Source organism: Aythya ferina (genome assembly GCF_964211825.1).
Source record: "Aythya ferina genome assembly, chromosome: Z".
Lineage (NCBI taxonomy): Eukaryota > Metazoa > Chordata > Aves > Anseriformes > Anatidae > Aythya > Aythya ferina.
Genome location: NC_140299.1, coordinates 50,534,988 through 50,560,532, shown reverse-complemented (window position 1 = coordinate 50,560,532; position 25,545 = coordinate 50,534,988). Strand labels below are relative to the sequence as shown.

The window sequence follows — 25,545 nt, the reverse complement described above, 5'->3', positions numbered from 1 at the left end:
TATTTTCTCAATAGAAATTAGGAGACACTTCTTTTCCTGTATTGTATTCAGGCCTTGGTTGGTGTTACCCGGGAAAGTGGTGGAGTCACTGTCCCTGCAGGTGTTTAAGGAAGAGTGGATGTGGTACAGAGACATGATTTATTGGGCAATATTGGTGGCAGGGGCATGGTTGTACCAAATGATCTTGGATGTCTTTTCCTACCTTAATGATTCTATGATTTTCAGTCCTGCGTGTGGTGAGGTGCAGCCCCAGTTACAAGGTGATGCTGGGAGTCACCCACATGAAAATCAACTTGGCAGAAAATGACCTGGAGGTCCTGCTAGACACAAAGTTGTTCATGAAGCAGCAATGTGCTCTTGCTGCTAAGAACGCTAATGGTATTTTTAGCTGTATGAGGAAAAGTATCACCAGTAGATCAAGAGAGGTGATCCTTCTGTTCAGAATTGAGGCCACACCTGGAGTATTGTTTTCAGTTCTGGACCTCCCAATAAAAGAAAGACTTGACCAAACTGGAAAGAGTCCAAGATAAGGCCACCAAGGTGATGAAGGCACTGGAGTGTTTCTCCTGTAAGGAAAGGCTGATACAGCAGAGACTACTTACCCTAGAGAAGAAGAAGTTCAAAGAAGGTCTTATCAATGCACTTGACCTTAAAGAAAACTGTACTGAACTTTTGGACCTTTGTGATTTCTGTAATTCTACAAGAAACACTAGTTATTAAATGAAGGAGACAATAGGTTTACTTCCAACGATGGGTATAAACATGTGGTAAAGTATATCTGATTGATTATGCCAGTGATTTTGTGCTATTCATGGCTTTATTGCTGCAAGGGATATTACTAGCTTGGTTGCATATGCTGGAAATAGCTTCCTTCTATTGCATTGACTGTTCCACACATCAGAAATTGGTCTACAGTCTAGCACAGAAACATAAAAAATGAGTGAAATTAAAAGATGCTCCTCTTCTGAAAACGAATACATATCTTTTAACATCTTATGTGGGAATACTGAACTTGAATTAAACTGAACTCATATTTCTGCATTAAAAAGATTTCAAGGACTAGATAACCAATCAGCCTGAAGTTTTGGCAACTCTCCTTCCTTCCTCCTGCTCCCTTCCCTCTCTGCCCCATCCCCTCCCACCCCAACCTTGTATTATAAATAGTTTTCGTACAAGTATAAGCATTGCTACAGAACTCTTTTGAAGTAGATTGTAGCTCTGTTGCCCTGCAACAGAAGTGTACTTCACTAATGTGAATGCTTTGGAACAGTATTATCATTTAGAAAAGAGAAAGTTCATTGTACATGGGTATTCTTTAAATATGCTGTTTAGATTTTTAAGTGGAAATATGTGAGTTTGGTCTGAGACAAACAAAAGAAACAGAAACATTAAATATTTTTTTGCTAAAGATAAAAGAATACCTGTAGCATCGTTAACTGAGGTGATGCTTAGCTGTTAGATGACCTGTTCAGATTATTTTTTTTATCACTGCGTACCACTTAGAGGATATAAATGCAATATCATGTTGAAATATATATCTTTGCTTGTTGTCTACGCTAAGCTTGACCATATTCTCGAACAGCATGAGGAAACCCCTTTCTGGTTTCTGCTACCAGCCTCAGTTCACTACTCTGAGCTGTTGTAAACTAGCAGAACGTTTGGGTCGTATTGTGTGATCTGAACTGCCCATTTGTCTTCTTCCAGGAGATCAATAGCAGAGAGACAGTGAGAAGATATGGGGGCACACTTATGCAGAGCATTCCATGGGGAAGGGGAGGGAGGGGGCAGTCTCCTTGACTGGTGTCACCTCTGATTGGAGTATAGTACCCCACTTGGGCATTACCAGTTCTGCTTACTGGAAAGTTACAAAGCAAAATCTTATTTTAAAAAATAAAATGCATTGTTTTAGTTTGCTGGAGTGTTTTTTAAAGAGAATGTACCTCCATTTCTGTCAGTAAGCCTGAAGATGCTGTTACAGCTGCTCTTTTTACCAGTGAGTAAAATCTGAGCTTTACTGAGAAGCACACCAGGCAATGATTTCATTTCATTCTGAGGTTTCAGAGAAAAAAAAAAAAAAAAAAAAAAAAAAAAAAAAAAAAAAAAAAAAAAAAACACCACTACTCCACTAATTCCAAGTTTTGGTGGTGGTGTGGGGCTGTGTGTGGGGAAGTATATTTGTAGCAGTGTAGAAGTCTCATATCGTATTGGCAAATAGGGAATAAGGATTCAAGGCATTCACACTCATTAAAGATGTTAAGATAGGAGGAAGCCTAAACTGCAATGACCACACCCTGTTTGCGTTTGTGATCTCAAGGGATGTGGACCTGGCTAAGAGCAAAATCAGGACCCTGTACTTCAGAAAAGCCAAATTCTAGCTGTTCAAAGAATTAGTGGAAGAGATCCCATGGGACACAGTACTTAGGGACAGAGGACCTGATCAGATCTGGCAACTCTTTAAGGATATTTTCTTTGTAGTGTAAGAGATCTCTATTCCCATACTTAATAAATAAAGCAGGGAGGTGAAAACTGGCATAGTTGAATAAGGATCTGCTGGTCAAACTTGTGCAAAAGAAATAAAGTCACAGATGGTGGAAACAAGGCCATTGTGCCCTGGGAAGAATATAAAAATGCAGTCTTGATGTGCAGGGATGGGATCAGGAAAGCCGAGGCACTGACAGAAATAAACTTGGAGAAAGATGCAAAGAATAACAAAAAGGGTTTCTACAGGTACTATGGCCACAAAAGAAAGACTAGGGAGAGTGTAGTGCTTCTGACAAATGAAGACAGAGAACATGTCTGATGACATGAATCCCAGGGTCCCAAGGGAATTGGCTGATGTAGTTGCCAAGCCTCTCTCCATCCTATTTGAAAGGCCTGGGCAGTCAGATGAAGTTCCTGGTAACTGGAAAAAGGGAAACATCACTCTCATTTTTAAAAACAGTAGAAAACAAAACAAGGGGAACTACAGACTGGTGAGACTCAGCTCTGTGCCTGGCAAGATAATGGAACAAAGCTTCCTGGAGGCAATGTTAAGGCACATGCAAGACAAGGAAGAATACAGAACAGCCAGCATGGCTTCACCAAGGATAAATCATGCCTGACCAATCTGGTGGCCTTCTACGACAGAGTCACTGCATCAGTCAACAAGGGAAGAGTGATTGATGTCATCTACCTGGACTTCTGTAAGGTCTTCAACACAGTGCCACATGACATTCTGATCTCCAAATTGGAGAGATATGGAATTGAAGAGTGGACTATTTGGGGGATAAGGAATTGACTTGATGGCCAAACCCAGAGAGCTCTATCAGTCAAATGTTCCATGTCCAGGTGGAGACAGGTAAAAAGCAGTGTCCTTCAGCAGTCTGTCTTGGGGCTGTTGCTTTTCAGCATCTTCATCAATGACATAGACGATGGGATTGAGCACACCCTCAGCAAATTTGCAAAAGACGCCAAGCTGAATGGTGTGGTTGACAACAAAGAACGAAGAGATGCCATTGAAAAGGACCTGGACAGGCTGGAGAAGTGGGCCCATGTGAACTGCATGAGGTTCAACAAGGCCAAGTGCAAGATGCTGCACATGGATCATGGCAATGCCAGACAAGAGCACAGACTGGGAGAAGAACTCATTGAGAGCAGCCCTGTGGAGAAGGACTTGGAGGTTCTGGTGGATGAAATGCTCAACATGAGCCAGCAGTGCGTGCTTGCAGCCCAGAAGGCCAACTGCATCCTGAGCTGTATCAAAATAGGTGTGACCAGATGGTCAAGGGAAGTGATTGTCCCCTTCTGCTCTGTTCTTGTGAGGCCCCACCTGGAGTGCTGTGGACATGTTTGGGGGCCCCAGCATAAGAAGGACACTGGTCTGATAGAGCGAGTCCAAAGGAGGACTACAAAGATGATCAGAGGGACTGGAGCACCTCTCCTATGAAGAAAGGCTGAGAGAGGTGGGGATGTTCAGCCTGGAGAAGAGAAGGCTTTGGGGTGACCTCATTGCAGCCTTTAAATACTTAAAGAGATCTTATAAAAAAGATGGAGATGGACTGTTTACTTGTGTAGATAATGATAGGACAAGGGGGAATGGTCTTAAACTAAAAGAAGGAAGATTTCGACTAGACACTAGGAGGAAATTCTTCACTCAGGGGGTGGTGAGGCATTGGCACAGGTTGCCCAGAGAAGCTGTGGATGCCCCATCCCTGAGGTATTCAAGGCCAGGTTGGATAGGGCTTTGGCCAACCTGGTCTAGTATGTGGCATTCCTGCCTATGGAAGGGGGGTTGGAGTTAGATGGTCTTTGAGGTCCCTTCCAACCCAAGATATTCTACAATTCTATGATTCTTATGTGGTCTGTTTTAAGCTCTATCAGTCAGCCAGGCTGAGTCTCTGTTTACTAGTGTATGTGAGATAAGGATCTCAAAATTCTCTGAATTAATGCTTGCAAGAAGCTGAGAGTTTTTTGATAAGTAGTGTTATAAAAGAGTGAAGAAATATTTTTAAGAACTCTACTTAAGTTACTTCTGTTTGTCATTTTATTGGCAGTAGGATAAGCAGTCCTGGATTTTCCTATTACATTCTTTTAAATATCACAAGCATGGAAACAGTATTATTTTTCTAAGGAAGATCATTGCAATGTAAAGATAATTTTTCTGTATATAGAAAACACCTCTGAAAAGCCAATACTGTAAGTTATATCTTATTTCAGTTTATTTTGTTTTGATGGGATTATTGTACAAGACTGCTTGCGTCTGCTGTACCTATTTTGTTGGGCTTGGAATGTTAAGTAGTTGTCTGTTGGCAGTAGTACATATATTTATTTTTTTTTACCTGACAGCGTCCTTGGGTGTAGCCAAGGTGATCAATGTAAAATGAATAAAATCTGGTTTTGAAGGTAAACATAGAATGTTTATTATTTCTTACACAGTGAAAACTTACGAATTCCAACAATGAATGTCTTTTTTTTTTTTTTTTTTTTTCCTGTGTCTTCATATAGCAGATGGTTCTATTATTACACTTAAGTTTTTGACATTTTTTATCTTACAGATTCATTTGAAAACCTGTAATGATGCATCCCCAAGTCTACAACAAAAAGAAATGGAGATCTTTGTTAAAAGAAATAATTGTTGACTAGAATATTATGTTAAAAAATAGTCATTGATTTTTAAATTGTTCCATTCTATCTCAATGTCACATGTCACAGAAGGATTACCTCTGCTACTCGTGCCCAGAAATAGGCCCACAATACTGCACAATACAGTACAATGCTGTAAAATGATGAGAAATTGTAAAAAAAAATATTGTTTTTCTTGTAATGCAGCATGGATTTAAAGACCATGACAATTCAAAAAACATTCTTGCATGTTCTCTTCTGTATATTTTTTCTTACTCCTTTCTCCTTCCTTGGTCTACTTATTGCTTTGCCTTTTTATCCTTGCTATCTTTCTACGTTTCCACACTCATTTCCTGTCTTTCCTTACTTTTGTTCTCTTGTTTTCCCATCACCATTCCCCAGAGCCTTTTACATTCAAGTTTATGGCCAGCTGATGATCATTTCAACTTTTACTTCTGAAAGCCAAAGCACAAATAAGAGGAGACAGACTGATCTCAGTGACTCCCTTCTTTAACTTTTTCTCTTGCCTGTTTTTACAGTTTCTAACAAAGTAACACTTCCCCTATCACACACACACACACACACACACACACCAAAAAAAAAAAAAAAAAAAAAAAAGAGAATAAAGAACCACTCAGAGAATGCAGCAGCATTACTCTGCTTTCCTGGGCCATTGAAGAGGTTATGGGATGAGAAAACCACTTTGGACTGGGAGTCACACCATTTCTCTTCTTTGTACCTCATTTTCTGAGAAAGAATACCTCACCTTGAAATCATGACAGTGTGAAATTATAGACACAATCTGGACTGTGATTGCAGGTTTTGTGTTCTAATGAAACATGTTGCTGTGTTGCTGTTGAGTCAGTCAAATTATTTATTTTCAGGTGTAATTATTTTCAGATCAGATAATTTTGCTTGATAAATTATTGGTGATAAATAGAAGTGGTCCCAGTCTAGAAAATATTGGGTAGGTGTATTTGTAGATAACACTTCTTGTGCTGTACTTATACATGCATATTTTATACCTCTGTAATTCTTTTTCTCAGTACACATTGTTCAGCACCTTTTCTCTTCTGTATCTGTACTCCTCCTGTTGCTGCTTTACTACTTACCCAGTGTCACTTTGGAGTGTTGTGTTACATTATGAGTGTGCTCAAAGGCTTTGAGATATTGGTATGACCAAAGATGATCCCCCTGTGATTTCTAATTGCTATCTAGAATCCAGAAGTTCCACAAAATAATTTAAAAGTTTTTCATACTGAAAAAAAGAAAAAAAGAAAAAAAAAAAAAAGAAAAAAAAAAAAGAATCACAGACACCATCATACAATTTACTTTTTCTGGGCAGTCAAAGAGTGGCAATGGCTATTGTGAAGAGGCACATCTGTGGAGAAATAATCACACTTACACAGAAATTAAGGCAGACCACATATGGACACTCCACTTGGAATGTTTTGAAACTAAGACTTGTTGGTTGAATTGAAGGGCTTTACTGATAGCGGGAGAGCGTAGACATGAGAAGTCTCATTTTTTGTCCTTTAATCCTCAGAATTATTAATACTGTTTAGCTCTCATTAACAAGTCAGGCATTTTTATCATCCAGCCGTATTCAAGATATACAGCTTTCTCCTACAATTCAGAACAGGAATTACATCTTCATTGTTTCTACAGAGAAAGACTGTAGCTCACCATGAGCTTCTGGCTGGCAATCTGGATGCACTGCCTAGAACATCCCTGAGCATGCAGCATTGAGTGGCTTTCATCTCACACCACCTATCACTGAAAGATAAACATCCAATCTAGGTTGTGTTTAGTCAGCAGTGATAGACAAACACCTTTAGAGGCCAATTCACCACATCCCAAGAGCAGTGTCTTATCACAGCCAAGTTGAATTGCCCTTTGCAATGATGACTAGCTTAACCTGATGTTTAACTTTCTGTGATGGCTGTATTTTCTTATAATGTTTGATCTTCTGCAGGTTCGTAATTTTTAGAGTAACCCGTGAACTGTCAAATGAGTTTGAGCATGTTTCCTGAACAGTGTTACAAACTTTGTCTGATTAAGGAGGTCAGATTAAGATGGTTGAAATGAAAACACAATATTGTTCTACACTTGCAGTTACTGAGAATAATACTCCAAATAACCATAAAACAGTGTAGACTTTAAGACTGAGAAGTAGGAACTAGCTTCTAAAGCAAATAATGCTGTCTCTGTCCCTGATTTGTATGTGTCACAGACCTCTAAAATGGACACTGATTCTTAACCTAATAGTAAGATGTGGACTATCTGAAGATTTCCGTTGGAAGCCATACAAAGAGAAAGAGAGAGAGAGAGAGAGAGAAAGAGAGAAAGAGAGAGGAACTTCTCAAAGGAGATGCAGTTTTCCAGTAGAAGATCTCTGTATCACTTGTTGCTAAGTTTGTTCATTTTCAACTTGGTATGTGCATTTCCATGACAACTGTGCTAAAGAGGAAGTTGTCTTCAAATGGGCACTTAGGGCCATATTCTTACAGCACAGTTCTTTCTGCAACTTCCCTTTAAGAAAATGATACAATTCACAAAAGAATGTGGTTCTCACTGCAAAAGGGGATGAGGAATATAAAGCACTATTCCCACTATTTCATGTGCATATGCATATGTAACAGTTGAGATTAAGAGAAACAGAGAAAATGTCCTTCAACTTGTGAGAGATGCCAAGGAGTAGCACAGCACTAACATAACTTTTTTTTGATGTGTTGACTAGGATCTGAAAATGAATATTTAAGAATATCCCTTTCAGACACCAAAACTGGAGGAGCAGTGATTTGCAACTAAATTATGAATTTACCATTATTTGGAATGACTGTTGTGTTTTAAAACACTAATAAGTATTAAGGCACACATATTGAGAATGAACAAACTGATACATTCTCCCATGAAGGGCAATGAAGCTAAATTTAAGCAACAACCTCGGAAAAGAGAATAGTAATCTTTTTCACTTGGGTAGAAAAGCTCCTTTTGCAGAGAAATCCCACTTAGTTCTGGATAGTCTTAAAAAGTCTAATCAGGATTTTTAATCTGGTTCAACCTGGAAATAAACTTTTTTTTTATTATTATTATTATTTTATTATTTGCCATCTTAATGTTATTATTATTATTTTTAAATCACTTAGACTTGAGATCTGAACACCTTCTAGTGGGGAATGCCCCTTCCCATGGCAGGTGGGTTGGCGTTAGATGATCTTCAACCCTTCAAACCATTCTGAGATCCTGTGAAAACTGCACTTAGCTCTAACGGGATCAGACACAGGGAATAGGAGTGCACGTAACAAGAGCGTTCGGCTCATCGATTTTCCTTCTCTTTTTTTTTTTTTTTTTTTTTTCTTTTTTGATTTTGATTCCTGAGAGCTGAGGTGGAATCAGACCCGCAGGCCTTCACCTGCCGGGTCTCCAGGTGCCCGCGGAGCCGCTGCAGCTCCGCGCTGTGCCCGAGGGAGGGCGGAGGCGACCCGTCCCGGCAGGTGTCACTGCTCCCCACAGCACCCGGCAGAGGTCCTCGGGCCGAAACCCACCCGCTCTGCCGGGAAGCCGGTGATGCTGCCTTGGCACAGCTTCCCCGTGCGGGAACAGCAGAGCCCGGACCTCCATCCCCGGGAAGAAACAGCGCTCAGTTTGCCCTGAGCAAAGGGCTTCTCCTTGCAACAGCCAATTTGGCAGATTACATACTATCCCGGGTATTTATGGTTGCTTTTTTATATTTAAAGCGTATCAACCAACGCTGCAGAAGGTGTGCTAAGAGGAGTTTTAGGGGATAGGATTGCGTTTGTCCGTCCTTCTGGGGCTCTTCTGCGAGGCAGTGCTTGCTTAGCTTGGCGAAACATTTTCCTTCCACGTCCGATTCGCCTGAAACGTGTGGGAAACAACCCAAATCCTCTCCCCACTTAATTTCGCGCGGGCACACGGCAGCGGAAAAGCCGTGATGTCCTTCCCCACCCGAGCGGTGCCGAGGCGGGGGGCACGGGACGTCTGTCTGTCCGGGCAGGGCTTCGCCCCTCGAGCACTAAAATCCACCCAGCTTTTACCAAACAGCCTCCCCGGGTAATTTTCACGCCGCACGAAAGGGACTGCACGGGGATTATTTGGGGAGGTGGTGCAGCCCTGCAGCGGCTGAGTGCTCGCCTGTCCCTCTGTCCGTCCGTCCGTCTTTCCGCCGGGGCGGTGGGGCTGGGGGGGGGCGGGCCGGGCTGGGCCGGCGTTTGGGGCGGGCGGAGGGAAGGAGAGGAGGGAGGGAGAAAGAGAAGGGAGGGAGAGGAGGGAGGGAAGGAGGGGCAGCGCCCCGCCGGCCCCGCTGCTCACACCGACCGCCCCTCGCCCGGCGCAGCGGCGGCGGGGACGCGGCGGCGGCAGCCCGAGCCCGGTCGGACGGGGCAGGTGGGCACGGGGCGGTCTGCGGGACGGAGGGGTGCGGAGGGGTGTGGAGGGGGGCTGAGGGGTCCTGAGGGATCCTGCGGTGACCACCGGTGTCCCCCCGTCCTTGCGGGGCAGCTGGCAGCAGCCCCGCGCGCATCCCGCTCCGCGTCGCTGATTTTTTTGGGGGGTCCGGCTCTCGTTGGCGGGGCTGCGGGTCTGGGGGTGTCGCTGCTGCCCCCCGAGCCCACGCTGCGGGGTAGGAGGCAGCTAGAAGCTCACCCCCTCCGCCGGCTTCGGGCGCGCTGGTTTGAGCGGTTTTATTTTGTTTTTCAAAGGTCACCATCGCTGTCTTGGAAAGCTTTCGGCAGTCCTGAACAGAGACTGAAAGTAGGGCGTACAGTGAGGGAGAGGGATGTTTGTGTGCGTATGTAAATAAGCATGACCTGCACATGGAAATGCACATCTGCCTAATAGCTTGACTTCGTTCCAGCAGACGTCTTCCTGCACAGGCTGCCTAGAAAAATTCGCACTTGTGTGGCATCCCGTACATATTTTGTTTTGGCTGCAGTCATAGAAGTGTAAATATTTCCTATTTTTTGTTTCAGCCAAGAAGGAGGCTCAAATTGGAAATGTAGGTACAAATCAGTTAGGGAAAACGAAACACCCCAAAATAGCTGCTTTTCCTAGAATGAGCTGGGAATGTCGTTTTATTTGTAATCTTATGAATTACTTAAGTGTTGCTGCCAATCTCTGAGTGTTTTCATGTAGTCAAAGCAGATGTGCAATTTCAGTATCCCTAAATGAACTCTGAAGTTTTGCTTGGGTACCCAACTTCTGATTAGACAGAGTTTAAAACCTCAACTTGGAATATGCCATCAGTACTGAAGGTGTCTGATGTTGTACTTTCTCAGGTTTGTAACTGCGATTTGGCAGCAGCAGATTAATATAATGACTATATGTAGGAAAAAATTATTTTACCCACCAGCTTGGGAAAAAAAAAAAAAAAAAAAAAAAAAAAAAAAAAGTCTGGAGAGTGACATTTCTTTCCCAAGAAGATAAACTACAGACCCGTGTGGAAAACTCTTAGATGCTTTGACTGACCCGCGTGTCTGTCGTGAGACTGAAACTGAAAGCTGGCTTCAGGCATCAGTTTCCCTGTCAACACCACTAAATGGCATTTGTGCCCAATAACACAATAATGGGAGGAAAGCAGACATAATTAGTCATGTGTGTTCTTCTTGAAGTGTGTAAGTGTGTGTGTGGGGAGGAGGGAGTATGCAACTCCAGAGAAAGAATTTAGGAAAAAACTGAATGGGTGGGCAAATTATCAGTTGCTACTCTGTGGACCTCCAAGTAAAATGGTGTTAGGAAGCCTGTTTTTGTCTTCCATCTCCATTGCCACAGGACCTGGAGTTGAGGACCCTTACAGGTCCCTTCCAGCTCAGGATATTCTGTGATTCCCTGATCTTGAGTCAGAAATGCTAGATGAGCAGGTGTGGTCTGGATTTTTCAATAGGCTGGACAAACAGTGTAATTTAGATACAAGTTCCTAGTTGTTCATACAACTCATGTGGCTGCACAGCTTCAGAACATCAGACCTAATCTAGTAAAATGTAGTATTTCACTTCTTACAAAGGAAACTGCAATCACCATGTGCCGTTGTCATACAATCAAATTTAAATGCAGATCACTCCCACAAGAGGTAGATCAGTTGCATCATGCTAACACTGATTGTTAATAATGCTTTGGAGACAGTACGACTTTGCATTTGAGTTCTTTGGATGCTGAATTTGTTAGTGTTATAGATTTAAAGGAATCTCTGGTGGAAGCTGAGCAGCTCCCAGGACTGGCAGTGAATTTTCTATTTCTTCCTCACTGGTGCAAATCCATATTTTGGGGAAAAAAAAAAAAAAAAATCACAACTGCTGGCTGCTCAGTGACCTATGGGAAGTGAGCTGGCTGTGTCTATTTAATTTTCCTGGAAATTGCCAATCATACTTGCACTGTTCTCCAGGGCAGGACACTGTACGTGTTTCAACCCTCCATAGGCAGCACCAGTAGACACAAACTGTGCTGCCTTTGCCTCTGTTATGTGATTTTTCACCCCCTTTGTATACCATGACTGTTTAGCTGCTGTAGCTGAAATACGCATAGCTAATGCCTACACTTCAAACATGATTAGAAGCCTGGACTTGTGTGGCAGGTATCCAGGGAGGGCAGAAGGTGGAGGAGGAAGGAGCCCAGGGGTGACAGTTTTGGCCTTGTGAGTGGTCCATTGGTGGCTTTCATAACAATGTTTTCCACAAAAGGATGTTCTACTAAATGGGGGTGTAGACCCAGGGAAGCAAAGGCACTTTAGCAAAAGCAGTTAGCTCAGCTGTGCAAAGAGCACAGGAACCACGCATTAACATACTTAAGTTTGATTAACATCTAACAGAGTTTGGAGTGGGCTTTTGACTGCAGCTGGTAAGTGTCCCTTAAATTTATATTCAGATTACTTGGCAGGAGTTTTGCACTATGTCTCTACATACCTTTTTGTTGTCTAGGCACTTTCACTTCTTCTCATTAGGGAAAGTAAGTGGCTTTTGAGGGGAAAAAAAAAAAAAAAGATTCTCTTCACATGTGATACAATTTTAGTCATAATTAGAGTAGGTTAATTCTTCTGTGGAGAATGCTGTAACATGGATGTGATATAGTTTGTTTTTTTAAAGAACACAGAATACAGCAATAAAAATCCACAGTGAACCTTTTCTTAGGTGTGGGGTGGAATAGAGCAGTGGAATTACAGTCAAGGTTCTTACACCCATATTCCCGTTAGGTGGTGTCTTGCTTGATGAACGATGCCAGTGGCACTAGATTTCACTATATGGTAGTTATGTTACCAACTGGCTGTCAGCAATACAATTTGGTTCTGATTTTTAATATTAAGAGGTTGGTTTCAGAGTAATTGGTACTCATATTTCCCTTCAAAGATTTGAAACATGCACTAGAATCAATATATCATGAACTTAGATGAAAAAATAATGCAATGATATCTATGATTAGATTCTGTTTCTGGATATTCCAAATGTTTTTCTTATGAAAAGAGTAATGTATGATCTAAAGCCATCTGTCAGAAAAGCAGGAGGAGTATTCTGGGCAAGGATTGGCTTTACTAAAATAGCTTTATTGATTGTGTCAGCATTCTTGTTAATTAACCCATTCAAACTGTCTGGATTTTAATTGATGTTTTGCTTGTGTAAGGATTTGTGGTTCATTCCTTTGGATGTACACATTAGGTTTATACTAAAATGTAGACAGCCAGCTCTTAGTGTTTTATCTGTGTTTTGTATCTGATTGTCAGAGAAATTAGCCCACAGTCAGCAATGAGGCACTAATTCTGAGTCTTTTCAATATGCAAGACAATGAAAGAATATAGATTGGTAATCAGAAAGCATAACTTTAACTTTGACATTGACTTGCTGTGTGACCTCAGAAAAGATGTTGATTTTTTTTTCCTGCGGCTGTAAAAGAACACTGCTCCTAACACTGCTACCAAATTATTTTTGTTGAAGAGATGCAAGTTAACATTTGCAAAGTTACTGGAATACAAAGACTTACTATAAAAGTATCTTATATTTAAAGTAGAAATACTAGCACTGCTAACAGCTGTAGGTTGTGCAGCTCTAGTAACAGGAGCTGTATAACAGCACAAAAACAAAACCAAAAATGATCTTGCCTTTTATAGTCTAAAATCTAAGACAAAAGACAATAGGAAAAAAAAAAAAAGGACAATGAAATCATAAAAACAGCTGTCAAGCCACAGTCATAGTATTGTCTAGAAAAATCATGAAAATATTTGAAGAGGTTAATGTAAGTTTTTTCAGGTACTAACAGTTCCTCCTAAGTGGGTGTCTTTAAACAGAAGATGGCACAAAACTGTTTCCCTGCAGAACTAGTATATTGCCAGTGAGGGCTGGTGCCATGGCCCTTCCAAAAAAGGGGTCAGCATCTTGTTGGATACAAGAAATGATGGGTATGGGAAGAGGCCATGAAAGGCACGAGTTATGAAAACAGGAAGCAATTCAGGAAGTGTTTCAGTGAAATAGCTGACATGTTGTCACATAGAAATGGGGAAATATTCTTTGTAGCAGTCTTCTGAAGGTATATGAAAAAGTATTGATCAGATTTCCAATTCACAAAAAAAAAAAAAAAAAGCTGCAATGGTCAGAAAGGTGTCAGACTGCACAAGAGCTTTGTGTGTGGATAGAAAGTTATAATTTGGACATTTGCAGGAAACATCCAGGAAAATTGAATTCAAAACATAGGAATATTTAGAGAGAGAACTATATCAAAGATGATTCATCAGACACTGGCCTGAATGGCTAAAAGGATGGTGTCCCACAGATACCGAGAAGGTTTTCAGAAGAGAGGAGATCACTCCAGCTTTAGTGGTAAAGAATTTCATTTGATGTCCCAAGAGGCAGTAAGTGAAATAGCTTGAGACTGTGTGTTGGCTCAGAGGAGTCATGAGCTTATGGAGATGCAGAAGGCAGAGTTGTCAGCCTGGTCTAGAGAAAACCAGCAGGGCTTTGTGGTGTCAGTGAAGGTGTCCAGACATGAAGATGGGGGATCCTGACCTGTCCTGGTGGTGTCTTTCAGGGGCAGTGCTGGTCCAGGAGGGAATGCTTGAAACAATAGCAGAGGATGCTGAGAGCATGGAGGGCTGGTTGATGAACCTAAAGAAAGAAACATGAACAAGAGAGCAATAATGTGTGCTTAGGGTGACTGACACATCTGTGAGCAGTAGTAGGATAGAATATGAAACCTGGGTTTAGCAGCAGTTATGTTGCTTTAAGGGACTATAAAGGAAAGAAAAATGAACTGGGCAGGAAACAAATAAACAAGCTGGTAGTTTGTTGTTTTATGCACACTCCCATGTCTTTTGGAAAGAAGCCATTGTTTTTTAAAGTTTTGCAAACATTGCAAGCACTATGCTGTAAGTTTTGCTACACTCCTTCAGGGTTAGATCCCATAAGCCCTCTTCAAAGTGAGTAGTACTATATCCCATAAGCAACAGTATGAGACAAATATATGCAGTGCAAAATGTTTCAAAGAGACGGTGAAGACATGAGGATGTAGTTCTTAATATATTTCAGTCTTAGCCTTGTGAGAAGACTTTGTATTAATGAAAACAAAGACATCTGTTTAGAGTCTCAATGAGTTCAGCATGTGCACAGCATCTTTTGAAGTTTCTCTTACACTAAAATCTTGTTTATCTACTTTTCAGGACATTTTTTGTAACAGAGTCTGATTGGGTGCTCAGTAAATTTAAAGGATTAACATAACAAGTAATAATATTTTCACCTGCTAAGTTACTCATATTTATCTTGTAGAAATATTTTGATATAAATTTTATCTTGCAAGCATTTTTCTAAGGTACAAGAGAAAAATATTCAAGGTGGAGAAAGGGAAAATTTCAAGTCAAAGCTGTCTCAGGCTGTTATTTGGAACAAAATACTTGACTACCAAAAGAGCCATGATGTAAAGCCATGATGAGATCTTCAGCCATAGTCTGCAGTGTGTCTGGTGATGCTGTCCACTGACTGAGCTCGGCAGTCACACCACAGCTCTGCCGCAGTGCTATCCCAGGTTTTGGGAGCTCTCCCAGAGCTCCCCAGCTTCAGCTCAGACCATGTGTGGGGGCTTCACATGAGGAACCAGCGTGTGCTCGAGGAAGCCATATGCTGCAGTCTCGTTGTGACATGCAGTTAAGACGTGGTCATAATTCATATCTAAAGATCAGGGCTGCAGGGTGCATCTGCCTTGCATTATAGACCCAGACAGGAACAATGAGGTTGTTAGCTGGTGGAACAAAGCAGAGGAATTCGCAGCTGTGATGCGGTGCTTGTCTTCTCCTAAGCTGGATTTCAGGGGGATCCCACTAACATGGTGGTATACTGGTTACATCACATACTGCAAAGGTGAACTAGATTGAATTTTTTTCTGTTTTCACTCAGTGTTGGCCTTATTCAGACCTTTTGTACCATAGCTGTCTGTTTTTTGTATTAAGCTCTTGAGTTTGATTTTGATTCATGCATAATGATTTAGCTGATAGTTATTTTACATTACTTGCCCCTTTCTTTACATAGAGAAGTTTTGGAATCAGTTGATTTGGATGACAGCTTTTGAATCCTTATGTTTAAAGTTTCAGAATTGCTAAACTGATTAACTGCAGGAGCGAAAGAGTCTTCATCACAGGGTTCTGCCAAAAAGAGCCCCCAAAGTGAACGTTTTGTGTGAAAGCATGCCTTGCAGTTTAAGCCTGGAGTGACAATAATTGTAACACAACACTGTTCATGTGACAGCCAGACAAAGAGGCCATTATGCATGGCTGGCTGGCATCAGATCCTCCGAAAGCCAATAGTCAAACTAAGCTTGGTAGCCCTGAGAATGTGAATATGCTAGAAGCAGTTGCATGTTAAAAAGAAGGAAAAGACATGTATGTGTCCATGTGTACACATGTAGGTGTGCCAAGGTCTAGTTAAACGGTACTACAAAATAACATAACTGGTTTGTGTATTGTTTTTGGAAGTTGCTGTCAGAAATCAGCAATAAATAAATAAATAAAAATGTAATGTAGAACTGAGAACAGACATGGTGGAAATCAGAAAGAGTATGTCAAGAGACCATGCAGATCTTTCAGTTCCTTTTGCCCTGTGCTTCTATACAGTGCACTTTTAAGCATGCATAATCGAGTTATAATTTCCCCTAGAGTGTTTACAAAACTTAGAACCACACTGGTCTGTCAACACATACATGTTATGGTTACTAGAACTTATACACAAATAATGGTCATGTGTGTTTGTGGGAAGCAGTTCTTTGGTGACTTAAAATCCCTCTTGAAAGGGTTCAAGTTGATATATGAAGAAATGTCTTTAATAACTTGTGAACTGCAGCAATCTTGGCCCCAGAGGCAGCATACTTGCATCAGACATTGTAAATGTACTTAAAAAATAGGATACAGCAGCTGGAGTGGAAAGCTCTTCAATTAGAAATGTATTTGTATAATACCAACTGTTTTGCCTTTGCAGCCCTGAGGGCTGGATTGTCTTCTCCAGCACACATGCAGTTGCACCCAATGCTGGCCAGATCTGCTGGGGATCATGCCTGGCAGAGGTGCCTTGGCCTCATTCCTCACATACTGCCATGCATTACCTTTTTTGTTTGAATTCTGATGGAAGACTATTCAACTTGCCCCTAAGCCCTCAGCTAAAGGGAAATGTGATTTACAGTGGTCTTTGCCTATTTGTTGGTATATTAGTACTAGTATAAAAACAGAGCGCTATGAGGTCAGTACCTTTAATTTCCTGAAAAGTTCAAATATGTGTTTTTCATTTGTGACTATTATAATTTTGAATATAGAATTCAGAATAAAAAATATTTCTGTATTCTGTGGTTGTGTTTTTTTTACACTGACACATAATTCTTACTCTGTTTACACTTTTCTAGTGAATATTTTACATTAGAAAAGCTTTTGAAGTGCTCAGAGAAAGAGAAAGTTTTTTTTTTTTGTTTTTTTTTTTTTTTGTAACTACTAACGGAGTTGTATTAAATAATTCATCTTCCTATTTATTCAGTCCTCTGTCATAAGGCTTTTTAGTGGAGGGTTTTTGTCTATACTTTTGGGAGAGGCTCTCACCAAAATTACTTATGCTTGTATTAAGAGTTCTGTGTCAGCAGAAGTAAGCTGGAGAGTGTTAGGCTGTATTTTGTGTTTGGGGTACAAATTATAAATCAAAAAGCATGGTATATTGATATCTGTATGTTAATAAGTGCCTGGAGAGCTGATTTTTGTTTCTTGCACTTGCACCAACAAAGGTCTGAGCTCTGCCCTGCTTCATCCAGCCTTTTGCCACCCTCACTTCCCACACACCAAAAACATCACTGTCAGGTGTTCTTGCAGGCTGTATATGTACTCAGCACAGATTATTTTTAATGACAAGTTGCATGTGGTTGAAGGTCAAAAGTGGAGACCTTAATGACTTTATCTGAATTTTGTATGTCAATAAAAATCCCATCTAATTTTGACCTGACCCCTGGACATTTTTTTGGTGCTTGTTGCTTCTTTCTTGTGCCTTTAGTACACATGAAGGACACTGAAGAGTTTTGTTGGGAAAATACCAGGAGGTGTTGGTTTTGGGGATCAAGACGAGCATAGTTAGACTCCTGACCAGCTTCTTCGATACTTAAGTTATGTATTTTAGTAAGTTTTTGTAATAGAAAAAAATATATAGTGAGGATACAATTACTTTAAAGGAGGCTATAGTTAGGCGGGGATTGATCTCATCTTCCAAGCACCAGGTGGGTGATAAGACAAGAGGAAATAGCTTCAAGTTGCACCAGGGGAGGTTTAGGTTGGATATTATTAAAATACTTCACTGAACAGGTTGTGAAGTATTGGAACAGGCTGCCTAGGGAAGTTGAGTCACCATCCCTGAAGGTCTTTAAAAAACATATAGATATAGTGCTTAAGGACATGGTTAAATAGTGAACTTGCCGGTGCCAGCTTAAAAATTGGACCAGATATATTAGAGATCTTTTCCAACCTAAATGATTTTATGATTCTGTGATACAGCCTAGCTGGCATCCAAGAAATTCATCCCATTGATAAAGAAACCTGCTGGGATGAATGGTTAGTGAGTCAGATGAATAAAGGCTTCCCAATAGTAAAGCAGGGCTAAATAGGCTAATAGGCTGTTTGGTTTTTCATTTGTTTGTTTTTGTTTTGTTTTGTTTGTTTGTTTTTGGTGGCGGGAGGAAAGGAGGTGTGTGTTTTTTCTCCCCAAACAGTACTCAAGAAAAGGATTTGGTACTTCTCCATATTTTTAAACTGTGTTAGGAGGATGACAGCCTGTGTAGGAGCTGGGTTTCCCTTTTCTCCTGCAAGTGCCATGGAAATGATGCTTGTGACCTCTGTATGTGCTGCCACTAAAGGATGTTTGTAGGCCACAGCACAGCCTTTTTACTGCAGTGGATTTTAATTATCCATATAATTTTTCTTTTTTTTCTTTTTTTTTTTTTTTGTGTGCATAAGAATCTCTTCAATTATAATGTCATTTCTAATGTCTTTAAAGTGCACATCATATGAAACAGGAAATTGTCCTGTTCCTAAAAACAGCAAAGCAAGAAGACTCTTCAAATTTGAAATCCATTTTCTCATGTGGCCATTATTCTCAGTGAGAGGAAATTGTTTTCAAATACCAACATTTGGATTTGTACAAATGAACTCATGTCCAAAGTATGTTTTTCTGTTAAGATCACATCTGTCTGTACTGTGTTTGTTTCTGAGGCCACAAAAGCAGGACATTTGAGTATGTATTTTAAAAATTAGAGGTAGGGCATAATGCTGAGATGGCACTGTATGTTTCTCGCTTATTTCATACAGTTTGGTGTCACTGTCTTTCATGACATAAGATCCCACAGTCCTGCCTGATGCTGTCAGATTCCCCCAATCTTTTGGAATTTTCTGATGCATTGAAAGTATGCAAAATACTATGCTTGGTGACTATTATTATACTTTTATTATATATATGTTTTTTTCTTAATAAATACTAATATGTAAAATATATAAATAAACCAAAGTTTTAGTACATCAAAGTTTTCTCTTAGGCATATATCGTAGAATCATCAAACAGCTTGAGCTGGAAGGGACCTTAAAGCTCACCTAATTCCAATTCCCTGGCATGTTCTCTTGTGCCACCCACTAGACCAGGGTGCCCAGGGTCCCATCCAACCTCACTTTGAACACTTCCAGGGATAAGGCATCCGCAGCTTCTCTGGGCAACCTCTTCAAGTGCCTCACCACACTCTGAGTGAAGAATTTCCTCCTAGCATCTAATCTAAATCTCCCTCTTTTAGTCTAAAACCTTTTTCCCCTTGTCCTGTCATTGTCTGCCTGAGAAAAAAAGTTGCTCTCCACCTCTTTTATAAGACCCTTTTAAGTATTGAAAGGCAGCAATGAGGTCACCCCAGAGTCACTCTCTTCTCCACGCTGAGCAATCCCAGCTTTCTCAGCCTGTCTTTGTAGGAGAGGTGCGCCCGCCCTCTGATATATGTGTGCTTTTTTTTTATCATGGTTTACAACAATAATACCAATATAGAAAAATAAAAAATGACAAAGGGAAAAATAAAGAAATAAAAAAGTAGATAAGAGTGCATTATCAGTTTCTTTAGAGATGACCAAGTAACACACATTATAATAATTATTATAATGTACTTAGTTATTATCATTGTCATAGCAGGTTCTGGTTAACCAAATGATTGTTTTACGTGCCAATTGAAAAATAGTTTATTCTCCTGACATAGCAAAGCCCTTGGCCAGTCTGGTGCTGCCACTGCTTTGTACCTGGGATTGCCTTCCTGGCATAGTGTAAAAAAAAGAAAAAATATTGAAAACTGCAGTTTCTCAAAGTCTTGTTTACAAGCAGAAGAACTGGAAGCCAAAACCCACCCCCTCTGGAGCATGCTGATCTTCTCCACAGAGCTGGGCACTGGTGGCCTGCATGGGCGCTGTACCTATCAGTCACGCCTGGCCTGTGGGGCCTTGTTGTGAACTGTCAGCCCTCCCTGATTGCCTCTGCAATTGAGAAAAATCCGAGAAAAATTGATTCAGTCCCCTGTGCCCACGCATCCCCTGCCATGGGCGGCATGGAGGTCGTCTGGGCACTACACCCCAGCATCGAGGGCTCCGTGGCCCCTGCACCTCACAGCCTGGCCTGCCCCGCCATGGTGCTACCCAGGCCTGCGCCACATGCGGGTGGGTCACCCGAGCAAACCCTGCGGGAGGACAGAAGCCCTGTTGTGTGCTTGCGGAGCAGTTGCTCAGAAGCTGGTGTACAGCTGTGGCCAGGCTTGTTTAGAAGTGAAGAGTAACTTGATCCTTTAATCTTTTTTTTTTTTTTTTTTTCTTTTTTTTTCTTTTTTTTTTTTTTCCCCAGACTGATATTGTAAATAACAACTGTTTCTGACGGGTATCTGCCAGTGAGATTGAAGTGTGTATTTTAAATTGAGGAGTACATGTCATGAAGATTTATGCTGTCTGCAAATATATGTATTTTAAATTTTACCTATTTTAATTTCTTCTAAAATAAAAGACATAAGAGAACAGAGGCCGATGGCCTGGTGTTCCCACTGGCATCGAGTAAACCAGTTAAAGCTCAAGTGAAATCAGTAGATGAGGTGAGGAGTATGAATGCAGCACCTTCACACTTTACCTGGGTAACGTGCTATCAGGCATGTGAGCATTCAGAAATCCCAGCTCTGCGTCCACACCCTGAACAATTTATCTCTTTTACCAGATTATTATTTTTTTCTTTTATAGAAGAGCTGCATTGCCAACTCTGGGATGGACTCTGCTGAGGACGCATAACATCATTAGTGCCCTGTGTGCTTCAGAGTCACTTTGGATGCAGAGCTAGGTGTTGTAAGTATTGCTGTGCAGGTATACAACGGGGCATCACCACTTTAAGACAGAAGATGGCACTGAACAGAAGTGAATTTCAGTAGTTCTGGGCAAGCTACCATGAATTCACAAAATAATCAAATTTTAATTATTGAGTAAGCAGGTTGGGTGAGTAGCTGTTGAAAACCAAAACAAAAGCACAGCGAGGAATATAATTCCTCACTGTAAGTATCCCTGCTGCTGTCAGTTGATTTTTCCATCTCCATAACCTATTTCAGAGAGCCAGGAGACTTGGTCATATCTCTGAAATGGTATTGTTGTTCTGTAACTTTAATGCACTTTCAAGATGTGCTCAACTCTTTCTTGCTCAATGCTAGTTTATGCCAATTTGCATTATGTACGAATAACAACAGCCAGAAGTTGTGAAGTGAACCTCCAAGGATGCAGTGATTTGGAAAAAAGTCCAAATTTGCAGTCCTTGTCTGCACCACTAAAATACAGATTTTTTTTTTTCTTTTTTCAGTCTTTGAAAACTGTCAAGCTTTCTATGCACACCCCACCCTTTTACAAGTTGATTTCTATTTTGACAGTGAATCAACTTCAGAAAATAGATTTTTGTTTGGTTTGGTTTGGTTTGCTAAAGTAGTATTGGGATGCAGGGAGGAAATGCTTTTCTCCTGGCAATGAGAAATGTAAAAAATTCCTAGCTTTCTGCTTCTTGTTATTTGGTAGGAAGCTGTTGGAATGAAGTAGAAATCCACTGCAGTCACTCCAAATATGTTTAGTGGAATTCAGAAACATCTGTGGAGGCTGCATGTGAGGACATACTTGAAGCTTCCTTTTCCTCTCCTGTGGGAGTCTCTTACCACACTTCCAAAAATTACCCTGCTTTCTTCTGTATTGCCTGTCTCCAGGGAAATACCAAAGTTTCAGTACATGAAGGTTTTCTCTTAGGCATGTATGTGTGTTTTTCTTCATTGCAGTTTACAACAAGAACACCATTGGGAAAAACACAGAAATGCAAAAGTGAATAGATAAGGGGACATTACTGGCCTCTTCTGAGACAAACCAAATCTGTTAAAAATTGTCTCAGTCATGATTCTCTGTGCAGTGATTCATTTGTGAATGCCCAGTAGCCCCAAACCTGTCTTTTCAGGTTCTAATAATGATGCTACAGACATGGTATGCACAATGTGGCAAAATAATATACTGGAGGTATTGAGTCCTTAGGGTTGCCTGAAAACAGGGACTAGGAGACCTAAGTTCTATTTTCTGCTCTACTGTTGATGCCTTTTATGAAATTAAATAAAACATCTAGACAGAAGTTTAAATACTTTGTATACACAGTGTGTTTCTTGATAGTAGCCTAGAGAACAAAAAGCCTTACAGTGTTGGAAAAAATGTAGAACTCGAAGGGAGTTATGCTGATAAAAATACAATATGCAAGATTATTTCATGACATACACTTAAAAGTAATTTTGCTTAAGTAAGTGAAGCCTAAATTAAAGAGAATAAGGGAGATCAGGTATTTGCAAAAGGCACATAAGAAGAAAAAGACCTGCAAGGTAGAGAACTACACAGGAACTTGCTGGAACTCCTTGTAGTCTGGAGCAGCCTTGGACTCCTGAGAGCACAACAAAGACCTTCAGACAGTAGCAGAGAGCATCTGCCCTGGCTCATCTCAGCCAGTGAGGAAGACTTTCCAAAAAATGTTCACTTATTGTCATGGAGGGAGTGAATTGGAGTGTCCCAGTCTGCCCTCCAAAGAGAAGAAAGGTTTATTCATGGATTAGTTCATGAGGCAGCTGATAGATTGGGTTGGATGAAGTGACTGTCTTTTGTCCCAGCCCATGGTAGACAGTGGTTTTTTTTTGGCTTTCAACATAAGGACATCCTGGTGCCTTTCAGGAGAGGATGCAACGGATATTGGTAGAGTTTTTGTTGCTCTTCTACGCATTCCTACCTCTCTTCTGACTTGCTAGCACAGAGCAGAAAATCAGTAAGGAAGGTCAAATAATCCCTTGCTCCTTACTGGATGAACTGGATGAAAAGAAGCAATTTTAAGCAATATAGCAGCTGGCCTGTCCATCTTCCTTGGTAACAATAGCAACATACATTTCTGTGCATTTAGTAAAAAGGCTGTGTGAAATTGGAAAAGAGCAGTTAGTTGAGGGAGAATGCCTGAGTAAGCTGAGTCATTTTGCTATGTCAGGACTAGTAGATGTGAATCATTTGGATTTTAGAGACAAAAGAGTATCAGCTGGTAGTAAAAACACTGTAACAGTGGTCATACACCAGCCTAGGTGTGGAGTTGTCATAGGTGTCATTACCATGAAACTGAGTCTTCAGTTATAAGAAGTCAGCTGTCAGCATCATCCAGCATATTGCCATGGGCAGGAGGAGGGATGTGCTTCCTCCTAGCATCAGGCAGTTCCTCAGGGCGGCTGCTTTGATTGCTCCCACTAACATGGGCTTTTACCCTACCTGTGTAACTGCAGTTAGGTTTGCTACCCCTGCATGAAGTGCCCAGTTAAGATGCCTGGGGCATCACTGCTGCAGTCAGCCAAGTGACCTGGCAAATGTTGGCAGCTTTGAGCTGTTGGGCTGCTCTGTATTTCAGAGGGAATAAGAAGTTTCATGACTTAATTCAGGTTTCATCCCAAATTTCCACACCAATCAGAGGAGAGTGTCCATGTTTTTTTTTTTTTTTTTTTTTTCTTTCTAGAAGCTCCCTGACTGTGACTGTGCAATCCCTCTGCAAATTCTGTGCTGTTTTTCACTGTCCTCTCAGCTGGTTGCTCATCTGCTATCAAACTAAAACAGCAGTTGTACTACTCAATGTTAAATTTTGTCCTGGTTGGTTCTACGGATTGCTTATATTGCTCATTAATTAATGAGAGATGACACTTTCACACATTCAAATGGCCATTGCATTTCCTTCTGAATGTTGCAAATGCTTTTAAAAAAGCACTTTTTTTTTCTTTTTTTTTTTTTCTTCTGATGAATGTCTGAATCAAGGCCAATGTTCCTGTAACTTTAACTGAGTAGCAGCAGAAGTTGTAACAGAGATGCTGTTAATACCAGTTGAGCTATAAGTTATAACTCTGCTTACAAAGTTTGCCTGTTTTCTGGCATGGTCTCTGACACATACACTCCAGTCAATCACAGTGAAGTGCCTAATAACAGATGTGGCAATTAAGCTGAAGAATTCTGTCTGTCTTTTAATTTTTATTACAGAGAATGACAAAGTACCTCATTAAACCCACCATCATAGAGATTCTTTGAGTTTGGCATACAAATGTCTGCAAAAATTAGATCTCTGAATAGAGTGCCTTGTTACTAAAGGTGCTTTGTCAGACAATGCTATCAATAGGCCGTTTTTGTAATGACTGATATGTGCTCATGCTACTGCTGTCCTTTTACAACCCATACTGCAAAGAGGTACAGATTTAAAGAATGCAACATGTGTCCTAAAGGATAACAATTTGAGGGATTTAAGACCTTGTGCTCAAGTTAATAAAAATGCAGTCTTGATTCTTCTAGCTTCAAATTACACTGCTTTCAGCTGGAATTAGCAGCAGACATCATTTTTAGGAAGGTTTCAGATAACCTGGAACCAAAGTGAATTAACATATTTTAATAGGAAAATTTATCTTGAAAGAAATATTAATTAAAACCAGAAAGGTCTTCTTTTGATTGTTAGAGCTTCTAAGGCAATTGCCTTCATTAGTTTCTTTTAATGATGAACCAGGAACTCTTTTTAAAGGAGATTCTGGTTCATCATTAAAATAAATGAATTTAAGAATGTAATAATTTGGAGTGTATTCAAAATTGAGGTAAGAGAAAACTGAAAATGATACAAATCATGATTGGGAACTTTGATATGAAATTACTTTCATATTATCAAAATATTTTTATGCATAAAATGCACAGTTGTTTACTTTGTTATTGTTGGAAATAACATGCTTTATTACTACCAGTCACTAGTGTTGGGTAGCAGCTTTATTTCTTTAGAAGTAGTATTTATTCCCTAATGCACAGCACCTTGCCTTGCAGCTGCATCTAGTTAGCAAGTAGTACAGTGAATCTGTATATGTCGGTGTGCATTTACCTGCATCTATATATATGCACCAGTGTGTGTGGATGTGTGCAGGTGTTCATGCATGCAAACGTGGAAGAGAGAAAACCTCTAGACCCCATAGGCCAAGCTGAACTTCTCTCCAGGGCTATCTTTTCCTCTCTGTTGACAAATAGGAACCCTAAGTACTAAAATTACACAATCATAAATATATTTTTAAGTTTGATTTTTATTTTATTTTTTTTTTTAAATAATGAAATGTTGGGTTTAGGTGTCTTAAATGATCAGCTGTTCCTTAACCCCTTGGTTATTTATATATCTGCAGATATTACAGGCTACAGATGGAGCAATATGACCAATCCAGGTCGTTACCCAGTAATGTCAAGGAGCAGTACAAATCAAACAAGTTAGTCTAAAGTAAAGGTCAGGGATTATTTAGAGAGAAGGCTTACACATGCAAGCATTGTTTTCAGAACTGCAGATGTTCATAAGCTTTACGAAGGGCATACAGTTAAGAGTAAAACAAAGTCTTGCCCAT

At 40.5% G+C, this 25,545-nt stretch overlaps 1 protein-coding gene across 1 annotated transcript in view; it reads left to right on the top strand.

The window, feature by feature from the left end:
* Positions 1 to 9,421: 9,421 nt before the first annotated feature.
* MEGF10 (multiple EGF like domains 10) overlaps positions 9,422 to 25,545 on the top strand; it is a 103,046-nt gene continuing 86,922 nt past the window's right edge. The window contains exons 1-2 of the mRNA XM_084505324.1: positions 9,422 to 9,507; positions 20,849 to 20,950. The gene's annotated coding sequence lies outside the window, so the exon portion shown is untranslated. The remainder of the gene's footprint in view (positions 9,508 to 20,848; positions 20,951 to 25,545) is intronic.